Here is a 12,616-nt window from a genome sequence, read left to right as displayed (position 1 = left end):
GGCCGCAAAGCCTTGGAAGCGTTGAGTTCCTCCTCAACAGAAACCCACCTGAACGATTTTGACCGTGATAACCTCTACACTATTGAAGCCTGCAGCCAAAGAGGTGTCAGATCTTTTCATCGCAAGCATCGTGGAGCGCGAATCAAATTACAGACTCCGTTGCGCTCTTCAGTCTGCAAATACCTTCTATTTTTAGCAGCAAACCAAGCAATTCTCCAGTTATCTGCGGGAATCCTCTGTGGCCATTTCTTTTTTGCTTTTTTCCCTCTTTCATTTAATATATGTATATTTATATGCTGTACGAAATATTGGATCTTTGAGTGCACCGGCCATCTGTTCATCGAAACTACCAGGTCAAAAGTACAGAGCACTGTCTGCGTGGCTATTACTGCTGCCTAGTGTGGCTTAATAATTATCTCTACACCTGTGTAGAGAAGGGCCTTCGTGATGCAGAGCTGCTGCTCAACAGAGGGCCACTCAGACAAATCTCTTTTTTCGTGTTCCTCAGAAGAAAGCCACGCAGGCTTGGAATGTCACGGTTGTGGGATAGGTTAAGGTCAAACAATGACTGCTCTTTCATTTCTGCATCAACTATACCTTTAGAGACTGTACTCATGCCTCTTGGCCGCAAAGCCTTGGAAGCGTTGAGTTCCTCCTCAACAGAAACCCACCTAAACAATTGTGAAAAGAGATGCAGTGTTCCCGCCCAGTTTCGAACTGGGGACCTTTCGCGTGTGAGGCAAACGTGATAACCACTACACTACGGAAACCCACTACCTAAAGAAGTCTGAAATCGTTCTGAGCAGGATCGGCAATATGCGCATAAACGTTAAACATTCTGAAGCCAACTGTCAGCTCAAAGGTGTTTATACATTTCTTCAAAAGAGGACAGCTGTTTCTGCTCGGTTTTGAACCGAGGACCTTTCGCGTGTTAGGCGAACGTGATGACCACTACACTACAGAAACTCCACAGGCTAACAATAGTGCTTTTTGGGAAAATATTTATACTGTGATGTGCCCGAAAGCAAATAGACAATCTGCGTAAGTCCCACACACAAGAGGACAGAGTTCATTCGGCCTGGCAGTATATGCGGAGTTTCCTGAAACGCTACCCTTAACTTACCTCGGAATTAAACACTTGCAGTGTGATATCAAGCTGAAACCTGCCTTCCTGTGCTAGTCTCAAACTAACAAACCTAAAGTTTCAAGAGCACAGGAGAAACTCGAAAATGTCTCTTGGTGATTTTTGTTGGTCATATTGTTGAGTTTCTCCAATCTTACTTGAAACTCACCACAGGGGTAGCACGTGTCCAGACTAGCATGGGAAAGCAAGTTTTAGCTTGATATCTCTTCAGAAAGCTGAGATTTGGACTTGCCACGTACAATCTACCCTATTGTAAAAAAACAGGCTGTTTGTGGTCAGTCGAATTCCGAGGGTTTAACACGTCTGGGTGCTTCGGGAGTAAGTGAGGAGCCACCTGAACAGGTTTATTGGCAGATTCGTTGACCATTGTGTTGAATTTCAAGAAGGTTAGCCATGTGTTAGAAACTGCTACGGCTTGCATCATTTTATCAGGAAATCTCTACACCTGTGTAGAGAAGGGCCTTTGTGATGCAGAGCTGCTGCTCAACAGAGGGCCACTCAGACAAATCTCTTTTTTCGTGTTCCTCAGAAGAAAGCCAAGCAGGCTTGGAATGTCACGGTTGTGGGATAGTTAGTGGTCACATAGGCGGTGAGAGGGACAGATGGGCTGTTTGTGGTGACACAGGTGATTATTGGGACAGAGAGGGCCGGCGCGCAGGGGTCTAAGGACGGCCTGCCACGTACCCCCATTTGGGCGCCCCTTGAGGCCCTGCCCTTACTTGATGGCCTAGGCGGAAAAAGACCCTTACACAAGAGGACAGATTTCATTCGGCGTGGCAGTCTACGCAGAGTTCCCTAAAATCTCTTCTTTGGTGTTTCTCAGAAGAAAGCCACGCAGGCTTGGAATGTCAAAGTTGTGGGTTAGGTTTAGGTCAAACAATATCTGCTCTTTCATTTCTGCATCAACTTTACCTTTAGTGACTGTATTCATGCCTCTTGGCCGCAAAGCCTTGGAAGCGTTGAGTTCCTCCTCAACAGAAACCCACCTGAACGATTTTGACCGTGATAACCTCTACACTATTGAAGCCTGCAGCCAAAGAGGTGTCAGATCTTTTCATCGCAAGCATCGTGGAGCGCGAATCAAATTACAGACTCCGTTGCGCTCTTCAGTCTGCAAATACCTTCTATTTTTAGCAGCAAACCAAGCAATTCTCCAGTTATCTGCGGGAATCCTCTGTGGCCATTTCTTTTTTGCTTTTTTCCCTCTTTCATTTAATATATGTATATTTATATGCTGTACGAAATATTGGATCTTTGAGTGCACCGGCCATCTGTTCATCGAAACTACCAGGTCAAAAGTACAGAGCACTGTCTGCGTGGCTATTACTGCTGCCTAGTGTGGCTTAATAATTATCTCTACACCTGTGTAGAGAAGGGCCTTCGTGATGCAGAGCTGCTGCTCAACAGAGGGCCACTCAGACAAATCTCTTTTTTCGTGTTCCTCAGAAGAAAGCCACGCAGGCTTGGAATTTCACGGTTGTGGGATAGGTTAAGGTCAAAAAATGACTGCTCTTTCATTTGTGCATCAACTATACCTTTAGAGACTGTACTCATGCCTCTTGGCCGCAAAGCCTTGGAAGCGTTGAGTTCCTCCTCAACAGAAACCCACCTAAACAATTGTGAAAAGAGATGCAGTGTTCCCGCCCAGTTTCGAACTGGGGACCTTTCGCGTGTGAGGCGAACGTGATAACCACTACACTACGGAAACCCACTACCTAAAGAAGTCTGAAATCGTTCTGAGCAGGCTCGGCAATATGCGCATAAACGTTAAACCTTCTGAAGCCAACTGTCGGCTCAAAGGTGTTTATACATTTCTTCAAAAGAGGACAGCTGTTTCTGCTCGGTTTTGAACCGAGGACCTTTCGCGTGTTAGGCGAACATGATGACCACTACACTACAGAAACTCCACAGGCTAACAATAGTGCTTTTTGGGAAAATATTTATACTGTGATGTGCCCGAAAGCAAATAGACAATCTGCGTAAGTCCCACACACAAGAGGACAGAGTTCATTCGGCCTGGCAGTATATGCGGAATTTCCTGAAAGGCTACCCTTAACTTACCTCGGAATTAAACACTTGCAGTGTGATATCAAGCTGAAACCTGCCTTCCTGTGCTAGTCTCAAACTAACAAACCCAAAGTTTCAAGAGCACAGGAGAAACTCGAAAATGTCTCTTGGTGATTTTTGTTGGTCATATTGTTGAGTTTCTCCAATCTTACTTGAAACTCACCACAGGGGTAGCACGTGTCCAGACTAGCATGGGAAAGCAAGTTTTAGCTTGATATCTCTTCAGAAAGCTGAGATTTGGACTTGCCACGTACAATCTACCCTATTGTAAAAAAACAGGCTGTTTGTAGTCAGTCGAATTCCGAGGGTTTAACACGTCTGGGTGCTTCGGGAGTAAGTGAGGAGCCACCTGAACAGGTTTATTGGCAGATTCGTTGACCATTGTGTTGAATTTCAAGAAGGTTAGCCATGTGTTAGAAACTGCTACGGCTTGCATCATTTTATCAGGAAATCTCTACACCTGTGTAGAGAAGGGCCTTCGTGATGCAGAGCTGCTGCTCAACAGAGGGCCACTCAGACAAATCTCTTTTTTCGTGTTCCTCAGAAGAAAGCCAAGCAGGCTTGGAATGTCACGGTTGTGGGATAGTTAGTGGTCACATAGGCGGTGAGAGGGACAGATGGGCTGTTTGTGGTGACACAGGTGATTATTGGGACAGAGAGGGCCGGCGCGCAGGGGTCTAAGGACGGCCTGCCACGTACCCCCTTTTAGGCGCCCCTTGAGGCCCTGCCCTTACTTGATGGCCTAGGCGGAAAAAGACCTTTACACAAGAGGACAGATTTCATTCGGCGTGGCAGTCTACGCAGAGTTCCCTAAAATCTCTTCTTTGGTGTTTCTCAGAAGAAAGCCACGCAGGCTTGGAATGTCAAAGTTGTGGGTTAGGTTTAGGTCAAACAATATCTGCTCTTTCATTTCTGCATCAACTTTACCTTTAGTGACTGTATTCATGCCTCTTGGCCGCAAAGCCTTGGAAGCGTTGAGTTCCTCCTCAACAGAAACCCACCTGAACGATTTTGACCGTGATAACCTCTACACTATTGAAGCCTGCAGCCAAAGAGGTGTCAGATCTTTTCATCGCAAGCATCGTGGAGCGCGAATCAAATTACAGACTCCGTTGCGCTCTTCAGTCTGCAAATACCTTCTATTTTTAGCAGCAAACCAAGCAATTCTCCAGTTATCTGCGGGAATCCTCTGTGGCCATTTCTTTTTTGCTTTTTTCCCTCTTTCATTTAATATATGTATATTTATATGCTGTACGAAATATTGGATCTTTGAGTGCACCGGCCATCTGTTCATCGAAACTACCAGGTCAAAAGTACAGAGCACTGTCTGCGTGGCTATTACTGCTGCCTAGTGTGGCTTAATAATTATCTCTACACCTGTGTAGAGAAGGGCCTTCGTGATGCAGAGCTGCTGCTCAACAGAGGGCCACTCAGACAAATCTCTTTTTTCGTGTTCCTCAGAAGAAAGCCACGCAGGCTTGGAATGTCACGGTTGTGGGATAGGTTAAGGTCAAACAATGACTGCTCTTTCATTTGTGCATCAACTATACCTTTAGAGACTGTACTCATGCCTCTTGGCCGCAAAGCCTTGGAAGCGTTGAGTTCCTCCTCAACAGAAACCCACCTAAACAATTGTGAAAAGAGATGCAGTGTTCCCGCCCAGTTTCGAACTGGGGACCTTTCGCGTGTGAGGCGAACGTGATAACCACTACACTACGGAAACCCACTACCTAAAGAAGTCTGAAATCGTTCTGAGCAGGCTCGGCAATATGCGCATAAACGTTAAACCTTCTGAAGCCAACTGTCGGCTCAAAGGTGTTTATACATTTCTTCAAAAGAGGACAGCTGTTTCTGCTCGGTTTTGAACCGAGGACCTTTCGCGTGTTAGGCGAACATGATGACCACTACACTACAGAAACTCCACAGGCTAACAATAGTGCTTTTTGGGAAAATATTTATACTGTGATGTGCCCGAAAGCAAATAGACAATCTGCGTAAGTCCCACACACAAGAGGACAGAGTTCATTCGGCCTGGCAGTATATGCGGAATTTCCTGAAAGGCTACCCTTAACTTACCTCGGAATTAAACACTTGCAGTGTGATATCAAGCTGAAACCTGCCTTCCTGTGCTAGTCTCAAACTAACAAACCCAAAGTTTCAAGAGCACAGGAGAAACTCGAAAATGTCTCTTGGTGATTTTTGTTGGTCATATTGTTGAGTTTCTCCAATCTTACTTGAAACTCACCACAGGGGTAGCACGTGTCCAGACTAGCATGGGAAAGCAAGTTTTAGCTTGATATCTCTTCAGAAAGCTGAGATTTGGACTTGCCACGTACAATCTACCCTATTGTAAAAAAACAGGCTGTTTGTAGTCAGTCGAATTCCGAGGGTTTAACACGTCTGGGTGCTTCGGGAGTAAGTGAGGAGCCACCTGAACAGGTTTATTGGCAGATTCGTTGACCATTGTGTTGAATTTCAAGAAGGTTAGCCATGTGTTAGAAACTGCTACGGCTTGCATCATTTTATCAGGAAATCTCTACACCTGTGTAGAGAAGGGCCTTCGTGATGCAGAGCTGCTGCTCAACAGAGGGCCACTCAGACAAATCTCTTTTTTCGTGTTCCTCAGAAGAAAGCCAAGCAGGCTTGGAATGTCACGGTTGTGGGATAGTTAGTGGTCACATAGGCGGTGAGAGGGACAGATGGGCTGTTTGTGGTGACACAGGTGATTATTGGGACAGAGAGGGCCGGCGCGCAGGGGTCTAAGGACGGCCTGCCACGTACCCCCTTTTAGGCGCCCCTTGAGGCCCTGCCCTTACTTGATGGCCTAGGCGGAAAAAGACCTTTACACAAGAGGACAGATTTCATTCGGCGTGGCAGTCTACGCAGAGTTCCCTAAAATCTCTTCTTTGGTGTTTCTCAGAAGAAAGCCACGCAGGCTTGGAATGTCAAAGTTGTGGGTTAGGTTTAGGTCAAACAATATCTGCTCTTTCATTTCTGCATCAACTTTACCTTTAGTGACTGTATTCATGCCTCTTGGCCGCAAAGCCTTGGAAGCGTTGAGTTCCTCCTCAACAGAAACCCACCTGAACGATTTTGACCGTGATAACCTCTACACTATTGAAGCCTGCAGCCAAAGAGGTGTCAGATCTTTTCATCGCAAGCATCGTGGAGCGCGAATCAAATTACAGACTCCGTTGCGCTCTTCAGTCTGCAAATACCTTCTATTTTTAGCAGCAAACCAAGCAATTCTCCAGTTATCTGCGGGAATCCTCTGTGGCCATTTCTTTTTTGCTTTTTTCCCTCTTTCATTTAATATATGTATATTTATATGCTGTACGAAATATTGGATCTTTGAGTGCACCGGCCATCTGTTCATCGAAACTACCAGGTCAAAAGTACAGAGCACTGTCTGCGTGGCTATTACTGCTGCCTAGTGTGGCTTAATAATTATCTCTACACCTGTGTAGAGAAGGGCCTTCGTGATGCAGAGCTGCTGCTCAACAGAGGGCCACTCAGACAAATCTCTTTTTTCGTGTTCCTCAGAAGAAAGCCACGCAGGCTTGGAATGTCACGGTTGTGGGATAGGTTAAGGTCAAACAATGACTGCTCTTTCATTTCTGCATCAACTATACCTTTAGAGACTGTACTCATGCCTCTTGGCCGCAAAGCCTTGGAAGCGTTGAGTTCCTCCTCAACAGAAACCCACCTAAACAATTGTGAAAAGAGATGCAGTGTTCCCGCCCAGTTTCGAACTGGGGACCTTTCGCGTGTGAGGCGAACGTGATAACCACTACACTACGGAAACCCACTACCTAAAGAAGTCTGAAATCGTTCTGAGCAGGCTCGGCAATATGCGCATAAACGTTAAACCTTCTGAAGCCAACTGTCGGCTCAAAGGTGTTTATACATTTCTTCAAAAGAGGACAGCTGTTTCTGCTCGGTTTCGAACCGAGGACCTTTCGCGTGTTAGGCGAACGTGATGACCACTACACTACAGAAACTCCACAGGCTAACAATAGTGCTTTTTGGGAAAATATTTATACTGTGATGTGCCCGAAAGCAAATAGACAATCTGCGTAAGTCCCACACACAAGAGGACAGAGTTCATTCGGCCTGGCAGTATATGCGGAGTTTCCTGAAAGGCTACCCTTAACTTACCTCGGAATTAAACACTTGCAGTGTGATATCAAGCTGAAACCTGCCTTCCTGTGCTAGTCTCAAACTAACAAACCCAAAGTTTCAAGAGCACAGGAGAAACTCGAAAATGTCTCTTGGTGATTTTTGTTGGTCATATTGTTGAGTTTCTCCAATCTTACTTGAAACTCACCACAGGGGTAGCACGTGTCCAGACTAGCATGGGAAAGCAAGTTTTAGCTTGATATCTCTTCAGAAAGCTGAGATTTGGACTTGCCACGTACAATCTACCCTATTGTAAAAAAACAGGCTGTTTGTGGTCAGTCGAATTCCGAGGGTTTAACACGTCTGGGTGCTTCGGGAGTAAGTGAGGAGCCACCTGAACAGGTTTATTGGCAGATTCGTTGACCATTGTGTTGAATTTCAAGAAGGTTAGCCATGTGTTAGAAACTGCTACGGCTTGCATCATTTTATCAGGAAATCTCTACACCTGTGTAGAGAAGGGCCTTCGTGATGCAGAGCTGCTGCTCAACAGAGGGCCACTCAGACAAATCTCTTTTTTCGTGTTCCTCAGAAGAAAGCCAAGCAGGCTTGGAATGTCACGGTTGTGGGATAGTTAGTGGTCACATAGGCGGTGAGAGGGACAGATGGGCTGTTTGTGGTGACACAGGTGATTATTGGGACAGAGAGGGCCGGCGCGCAGGGGTCTAAGGACGGCCTGCCACGTACCCCCTTTTAGGCGCCCCTTGAGGCCCTGCCCTTACTTGATGGCCTAGGCGGAAAAAGACCCTTACACAAGAGGACAGATTTCATTCGGCGTGGCAGTCTACGCAGAGTTCCCTAAAATCTCTTCTTTGGTGTTTCTCAGAAGAAAGCCACGCAGGCTTGGAATGTCAAAGTTGTGGGTTAGGTTTAGGTCAAACAATATCTGCTCTTTCATTTCGTCATCAAATTTACCTTTAGTGACTGTATTCATGCCTCTTGGCCGCAAAGCCTTGGAAGCATTGAGTTCCTCCTCAACAGAAACCCACCTGAACGATTTTGACCGTGATAACCTCTACACTATTGAAGCCTGCAGCCAAAGAGGTGTCAGATCTTTTCATCGCAAGCATCGTGGAGCGCGAATCAAATTACAGACTCCGTTGCGCTCTTCAGTCTGCAAATACCTTCTATTTTTAGCAGCAAACCAAGCAATTCTCCAGTTATCTGCGGGAATCCTCTGTGGCCATTTCTTTTTTGCTTTTTTCCCTCTTTCATTTAATATATGTATATTTATATGCTGTATGAAATATTGGATCTTTGAGTGCACCGGCCATCTGTTCATCGAAACTACCAGGTCAAAAGTACAGAGCACTGTCTGCGTGGCTATTACTGCTGCCTAGTGTGGCTTAATAATTATCTCTACACCTGTGTAGAGAAGGGCCTTCGTGATGCAGAGCTGCTGCTCAACAGAGGGCCACTCAGACAAATCTCTTTTTTCGTGTTCCTCAGAAGAAAGCCACGCAGGCTTGGAATGTCACGGTTGTGGGATAGGTTAAGGTCAAACAATGACTGCTCTTTCATTTCTGCATCAACTATACCTTTAGAGACTGTACTCATGCCTCTTGGCCGCAAAGCCTTGGAAGCGTTGAGTTCCTCCTCAACAGAAACCCACCTAAACAATTGTGAAAAGAGATGCAGTGTTCCCGCCCAGTTTCGAACTGGGGACCTTTCGCGTGTGAGGCGAACGTGATAACCACTACACTACGGAAACCCACTACCTAAAGAAGTCTGAAATCGTTCTGAGCAGGCTCGGCAATATGCGCATAAACGTTAAACCTTCTGAAGCCAACTGTCGGCTCAAAGGTGTTTATACATTTCTTCAAAAGAGGACAGCTGTTTCTGCTCGGTTTCGAACCGAGGACCTTTCGCGTGTTAGGCGAACGTGATGACCACTACACTACAGAAACTCCACAGGCTAACAATAGTGCTTTTTGGGAAAATATTTATACTGTGATGTGCCCGAAAGCAAATAGACAATCTGCTTAAGTCCCACACACAAGAGGACAGAGTTCATTCGGTCTGGCAGTATATGCAGAGTTTCCTGAAACGCTACCCTTAACTTACCTCGGAATTAAACACTTGCAGCGTGATATCAAGCTGAAACCTGCCTTCCTGTGCTAGTCTCAAACTAACAAACCCAAAGTTTCAAGAGCACAGGAGAAACTCGAAAATGTCTCTTGGTGATTTTTGTTGGTCAAATTGTAGAGTTTCTCCATTCTTCTTGAAACTCACCACAGGGGTAGCACGTGTCCAGACTAGCATGGGAAAGCAAGTTTTAGCTTGATATCTCTTCAGAAAGCTGAGATGTGGACTTGCCACGTACAATCTACCCTATTGTAAAAAAACAGGCTGTTTGTGGTCAGTCGAATTCCGAGGGTTTAACACGTCTGGGTGCTTCGGGAGTGAGTGAGGAGCCACCTGAACAGGTTTATTGGCAGATTCGTTGACCATTGTGTTGAATTTCAAGAAGGTTAGCCATGTGTTAGAAACTGCTACGGCTTGCATCATTTTATCAGGAAATCTCTACACCTGTGTAGAGAAGGGCCTTCGTGATGCAGAGCTGCTGCTCAACAGAGGGCCACTCAGACAAATCTCTTTTTTCGTGTTCCTCAGAAGAAAGCCAAGCAGGCTTGGAATGTCACGGTTGTGGGATAGTTAGTGGTCACATAGGCGGTGAGAGGGACAGATGGGCTGTTTGTGGTGACACAGGTGATTATTGGGACAGAGAGGGCCGGCGCGCAGGGGTCTAAGGACGGCCTGCCACGTACCCCCTTTTAGGCGCCCCTTGAGGCCCTGCCCTTACTTGATGGCCTAGGCGGAAAAAGACCCTTACACAAGAGGACAGATTTCATTCGGCGTGGCAGTCTACGCAGAGTTCCCTAAAATCTCTTCTTTGGTGTTTCTCAGAAGAAAGCCACGCAGGCTTGGAATGTCACAGTTGTGGGTTAGGTTTAGGTCAAACAATATCTGCTCTTTCATTTCTGCATCAACTTTACCTTTAGTGACTGTATTCATGCCTCTTGGCCGCAAAGCCTTGGAAGCGTTGAGTTCCTCCTCAACAGAAACCCACCTGAACGATTTTGACCGTGATAACCTCTACACTATTGAAGCCTGCAGCCAAAGAGGTGTCAGATCTTTTCATCGCAAGCATCGTGGAGCGCGAATCAAATTACAGATTCCGTTGCGCTCTTCAGTCTGCAAATACCTTCTATTTTTAGCAGCAAACCAAGCAATTCTCCAGTTATCTGCGGGAATCCTCTGTGGCCATTTCTTTTTTGCTTTTTCCCTCTTTCATTTAATATATGTATATTTATATGCTGTACGAAATATTGGATCTTTGAGTGCACCGGCCATCTGTTCATCGAAACTACCAGGTCAAAAGTACAGAGCACTGTCTGCGTGGCTATTACTGCTGCCTAGTGTGGCTTAATAATTAAAGGCTACCCTTAACTTACCTCGGAATTAAACACTTGCAGTGTGATATCAAGCTGAAACCTGCCTTCCTGTGCTAGTCTCAAACTAACAAACCCAAAGTTTCAAGAGCACAGGAGAAACTCGAAAATGTCTCTTGGTGATTTTTGTTGGTCATATTGTTGAGTTTCTCCAATCTTACTTGAAACTCACCACAGGGGTAGCACGTGTCCAGACTAGCATGGGAAAGCAAGTTTTAGCTTGATATCTCTTCAGAAAGCTGAGATTTGGACTTGCCACGTACAATCTACCCTATTGTAAAAAAACAGGCTGTTTGTGGTCAGTCGAATTCCGTGGGTTTAACACGTCTGGGTGCTTCGGGAGTATGTGAGGAGCCACCTGAACAGGTTTATTGGCAGATTCGTTGACCATTGTGTTGAATTTCAAGAAGGTTAGCCATGTGTTAGAAACTGCTACGGCTTGCATCATTTTATCAGGAAATCTCTACACCTGTGTAGAGAAGGGCCTTCGTGATGCAGAGCTGCTGCTCAACAGAGGGCCACTCAGACAAATCTCTTTTTTCGTGTTCCTCAGAAGAAAGCCAAGCAGGCTTGGAATGTCACGGTTGTGGGATAGTTAGTGGTCACATAGGCGGTGAGAGGGACAGATGGGCTGTTTGTGGTGACACAGGTGATTATTGGGACAGAGAGGGCCGGCGCGCAGGGGTCTAAGGACGGCCTGCCACGTACCCCCTTTTAGGCGCCCCTTGAGGCCCTGCCCTTACTTGATGGCCTAGGCGGAAAAAGACCCTTACACAAGAGGACAGATTTCATTCGGCGTGGCAGTCTACGCAGAGTTCCCTAAAATCTCTTCTTTGGTGTTTCTCAGAAGAAAGCCACGCAGGCTTGGAATGTCAAAGTTGTGGGTTAGGTTTAGGTCAAACAATATCTGCTCTTTCATTTCTGCATCAAATTTACCTTTAGTGACTGTATTCATGCCTCTTGGCCGCAAAGCCTTGGAAGCGTTGAGTTCCTCCTCAACAGAAACCCACCTGAACGATTTTGACCGTGATAACCTCTACACTATTGAAGCCTGCAGCCAAAGAGGTGTCAGATCTTTTCATCGCAAGCATCGTGGAGCGCGAATCAAATTACAGACTCCGTTGCGCTCTTCAGTCTGCAAATACCTTCTATTTTTAGCAGCAAACCAAGCAATTCTCCAGTTATCTGCGGGAATCCTCTGTGGCCATTTCTTTTTTGCTTTTTTCCCTCTTTCATTTAATATATGTATATTTATATGCTGTATGAAATATTGGATCTTTGAGTGCACCGGCCATCTGTTCATCGAAACTACCAGGTCAAAAGTACAGAGCACTGTCTGCGTGGCTATTACTGCTGCCTAGTGTGGCTTAATAATTATCTCTACACCTGTGTAGAGAAGGGCCTTCGTGATGCAGAGCTGCTGCTCAACAGAGGGCCACTCAGACAAATCTCTTTTTTCGTGTTCCTCAGAAGAAAGCCACGCAGGCTTGGAATGTCACGGTTGTGGGATAGGTTAAGGTCAAACAATGACTGCTCTTTCATTTCTGCATCAACTATACCTTTAGAGACTGTACTCATGCCTCTTGGCCGCAAAGCCTTGGAAGCGTTGAGTTCCTCCTCAACAGAAACCCACCTAAACAATTGTGAAAAGAGATGCAGTGTTCCCGCCCAGTTTCGAACTGGGGACCTTTCGCGTGTGAGGCGAACGTGATAACCACTACACTACGGAAACCCACTACCTAAAGAAGTCTGAAATCGTTCTGAGCAGGCTCGGCAA

At 46.0% G+C, this 12,616-nt stretch overlaps 11 non-coding genes across 11 annotated transcripts; all 11 read right to left on the bottom strand.

The window, feature by feature from the left end:
• Positions 1-697: 697 nt before the first annotated feature.
• trnav-cac (transfer RNA valine (anticodon CAC)) lies at positions 698-770 on the bottom strand. The gene has a single exon. It is a non-coding gene; the product is annotated as a tRNA-Val (tRNA).
• A 123-nt stretch (positions 771-893) lies between these two features.
• On the bottom strand, positions 894-966 carry trnav-aac (transfer RNA valine (anticodon AAC)). The gene has a single exon. It is a non-coding gene; the product is annotated as a tRNA-Val (tRNA).
• Positions 967-2,779: 1,813 nt separating this feature from the next.
• On the bottom strand, positions 2,780-2,852 carry trnav-cac (transfer RNA valine (anticodon CAC)). The gene has a single exon. It is a non-coding gene; the product is annotated as a tRNA-Val (tRNA).
• Positions 2,853-2,975: 123 nt separating this feature from the next.
• Positions 2,976-3,048, bottom strand: trnav-aac (transfer RNA valine (anticodon AAC)). The gene has a single exon. It is a non-coding gene; the product is annotated as a tRNA-Val (tRNA).
• A 1,813-nt stretch (positions 3,049-4,861) lies between these two features.
• trnav-cac (transfer RNA valine (anticodon CAC)) lies at positions 4,862-4,934 on the bottom strand. The gene has a single exon. It is a non-coding gene; the product is annotated as a tRNA-Val (tRNA).
• A 123-nt stretch (positions 4,935-5,057) lies between these two features.
• trnav-aac (transfer RNA valine (anticodon AAC)) lies at positions 5,058-5,130 on the bottom strand. The gene has a single exon. It is a non-coding gene; the product is annotated as a tRNA-Val (tRNA).
• A 1,813-nt stretch (positions 5,131-6,943) lies between these two features.
• trnav-cac (transfer RNA valine (anticodon CAC)) lies at positions 6,944-7,016 on the bottom strand. The gene has a single exon. It is a non-coding gene; the product is annotated as a tRNA-Val (tRNA).
• Positions 7,017-7,139: 123 nt separating this feature from the next.
• On the bottom strand, positions 7,140-7,212 carry trnav-aac (transfer RNA valine (anticodon AAC)). Its single transcript has one exon. It is a non-coding gene; the product is annotated as a tRNA-Val (tRNA).
• Positions 7,213-9,025: 1,813 nt separating this feature from the next.
• trnav-cac (transfer RNA valine (anticodon CAC)) lies at positions 9,026-9,098 on the bottom strand. The gene has a single exon. It is a non-coding gene; the product is annotated as a tRNA-Val (tRNA).
• A 123-nt stretch (positions 9,099-9,221) lies between these two features.
• On the bottom strand, positions 9,222-9,294 carry trnav-aac (transfer RNA valine (anticodon AAC)). Its single transcript has one exon. It is a non-coding gene; the product is annotated as a tRNA-Val (tRNA).
• A 3,204-nt stretch (positions 9,295-12,498) lies between these two features.
• Positions 12,499-12,571, bottom strand: trnav-cac (transfer RNA valine (anticodon CAC)). Its single transcript has one exon. It is a non-coding gene; the product is annotated as a tRNA-Val (tRNA).
• Between the last annotated feature and the right edge of the window lie 45 nt (positions 12,572-12,616).

Source organism: Carassius gibelio, chromosome B20 (assembly GCF_023724105.1).
Source record: "Carassius gibelio isolate Cgi1373 ecotype wild population from Czech Republic chromosome B20, carGib1.2-hapl.c, whole genome shotgun sequence".
NCBI classification, from domain to species: Eukaryota; Metazoa; Chordata; class Actinopteri; order Cypriniformes; family Cyprinidae; genus Carassius; species Carassius gibelio.
This window is presented reverse-complemented; position numbering and strand designations above follow the sequence as displayed.